General features: G+C 34.4%; 1 long non-coding RNA gene across 2 annotated transcripts; it reads right to left on the bottom strand.

Annotated features, from left to right (window-relative positions):
- Positions 1-1,499: 1,499 nt before the first annotated feature.
- LOC125502433 lies at positions 1,500-2,214 on the bottom strand. Of its 2 annotated transcripts, none has more exons than XR_007280198.1 (2): positions 1,897-2,214; positions 1,500-1,847 (listed from the first exon to the last, which is right to left on the bottom strand). It is a non-coding gene; the product is annotated as an uncharacterized LOC125502433 (long non-coding RNA). The 2 variants fall into 2 exon arrangements; XR_007280197.1 differs by having other exon boundaries at positions 1,500-1,833.
- Positions 2,215-2,835: the final 621 nt, after the last annotated feature.

The following is a 2,835-nucleotide window of genomic DNA, read 5'->3' as shown; positions in this document are numbered from 1 at the left end:
TAACTTAAATACTTCTAAAGTATTTGACACGTGAAAATTAGATAAGATTTTGATTAAATTCGCATTATTTAAAAAACGTTAAGATTTAGGTGTTATAAACCTTATTAAAACAGACACTTATTTTGTTCAGCGAATCCAAAAATGCAATAATATATAGGAGATTCTATTTAAAAAAACGCAACTTTGGTACCTTTAGAGCTTTTGGGACACCCTGTACATTACCAAAATATTTTTAAAATGTGCGCTCGGTAAGCGTCGGACAATTCATGAAATAATACTTAAAAAAATCAAACGGTTTAGCCGCAAACTTCCGTGCCGTATAGCGTGAATAACCCTGTAGAATAATTGCGGCTCATATGGCAAGTGCGATAGTTTGTAAAAGTGTAGTGAACTTTTTGAGGGTTAATGGGTAGACAATGGAGGATGGAGCGCTAGCTTGCGGAAAGCTGAAAGCTGTTAGGAATGATCTCTAATCTATAAATCTGTTAGCTTGAACTGAGCTTAGTTTCTTATATTTATATCTTCTAATTCTTTATATTTCTGTCTCTTTGCTTTGCTGATTTCAAATAAGGTTTGCTTTGGACAGATTTCCTGCTGTACTATATAAAAATAGATGATGCCTCTAATGATAAAGTGTTTTTATACTAAGCTCATCTGTAGCTTTTCGGTAACGAACCGCGTTCGATATCGAAACTTTGGATACACTTGTTCCAAAACATGTTTTTTCTTACAAAAAGTCAAGAGACTGAAAAATGACGACGAATGATGAAGAGGTCGACTGTAACATGACCCCGTCTTTTTTGACATTGCTCAAGAACCCTTTGAGCCACAGAGCTCGTTTTTATATCATTAGATAGAGAATTGGTAATTCGATTCAGTTGTAACAGTTTTCGAGGCCTAAATTGAAAAAATTAAATTGCAGTGTTTTAAAAATTCTCCGTAAGTGATAATAACATCCCAGGACCCTCAATGGTATATCATTACCTTTTTAAATATGAAACTTTTTCCCAATTTCTAAACAGACTTCGCGTCTTTTATAATCCAAATTCCCATGCTTGAGCTTTTAGAATCGCCACCCCGTATACCTCAGTTGACAGAGCCATATAAACCTCTTTTATTATATTTTTCTAATATATTACGATGATTACACATTATAGTTATCAAAAAATAACATAATTTTTCTTAAAAAGCTTCTTTCTAAATGTGTGTCGTTATAGTTTCAAGGAATAAAGGCCTCCTTCCTTAGTGCCAAAATAAATTACCATCGAAATTCGCTTTTCGATCCACTAAAAATCACTTACCTATTCCTGATTTCGATACAAAAGCCTGAAAATGTCCTACACATACTATTTGGCAAGCTATTTTCTCGGATTGCATTTCTTTGTGGTGGAACTTCGTGTCTTGAAACGAGCTAGTTTAAAGACGTCATAAAACCGTTTGTGAAACTAGTCTCATCCAAATAGCATGTCGAGGCACTTCGGCTTTAAATAACCTCGAGCTGCTAGTAAAGAATACAATGTATATTCATACGTTTTATCTGGATGTGTTCGAATTGGGAAAGTTTATTAGTGGGCGTTTTTTGCAGTTTGTTTAAATCTTTCTATATTTATTTTTCTTGTCCCTTGGTATTTGTTCGTCCACCTCGAACAGCATTTATTGTATTTGGTCTGGGTTATCTGCAATTAATACTACATCGTCAGCATATAGCAAGTGGGTGATCCTTTCGCCATTGATAAATAAACGTTTATGTCCCCATTCCATGTGTCTATAAAGGCTTCTTCGAGTACTAGATTGAGTAATTTGGGCGACATAGTGTCCTCTTGCCGAATTTCTCTGTGAACCTCGATCTTATTTGTATCTTGGTGTAGTTTAATAATTTTAATTTTTTTACTTTACTTTTAAATTTGTGTTTTTTCAAAACTCTCATCACAGTGCTTTGGGAAGTCCCGGATTCTGCTACTATCTCTCAGGATGAAATCTGTGGATTCTGGATTACAAGGGCCAATAAACTAACATCCACAGCTTCATTCATTACTTTATCTTCATTTCTTGGCTGCGTAAAACTTTGACTTCAAACTGTTCAGGAACGGTTGACGACGGTCAAAGCACCTCTCAAAATGGTAATCAGAGGCTCGTCTAGCATTTTTATCACATCTATTTTAGGTTTCAATCATGACGCGCTTTTCTTGATATTTTTCTAAGTGGAATTTAAACTTGAATGTCAAAAATTGAAAGACGTTGTTATTCCGAGAGGTAAAGCTTGTTTTACATGATAAGTTGTGAATTTATTATGCTTATAAGTTAATTATGTTAAAAAAATTAATATTTGCTATATCAAGTATTATAAAGGAACACATGATAATTTTGCTCTCAACCAAGGAGAAACGTGGTGTTCATGTTGCATCTGGCAATAGCTGATGACTGAAGGCAGTAGAAAAATCTCCGAGCAGTTTTGATAAAGCTAAAATCGAAATGCAATGACTTCCGGTAACGCAAAATACCAACGGCCAAATCTACATTACGGTAGTGAAATTGAGTTGTTTAGCAAACGGAAGTCACGTACAGCGAGATTTAATACAAAATTTCTGGCGTAGGGAATCTTTGCTCAACTAGCGAACATAAATAAGGTTTGTTTGATTTAGCTTCAGCTTTAAATTACATTTTTTCCCACTAATTAACGGCTCACGAATGTTGAGGTTGGTTCATTGCAATAATGTTTTTGTGCAAACTGTAGGTACTCGGTATCTTAATTAATCCGACCAGAAAATAATGTTTTTTAATTAACGATGTTTATTTTTATTTATAAATGGCTTCGTTCTGATAATTCGACAGTGC

This window comes from Dendroctonus ponderosae, unplaced genomic scaffold (assembly GCF_020466585.1).
Source record: "Dendroctonus ponderosae isolate FM_Combo_2020 unplaced genomic scaffold, Dpon_F_20191213v2 Dpon_F_20191213_1, whole genome shotgun sequence".
Lineage (NCBI taxonomy): Eukaryota > Metazoa > Arthropoda > Insecta > Coleoptera > Curculionidae > Dendroctonus > Dendroctonus ponderosae.
Note: the sequence above shows the minus strand (reverse complement) of the source record. Positions and strands in the feature narration are given on the sequence as shown.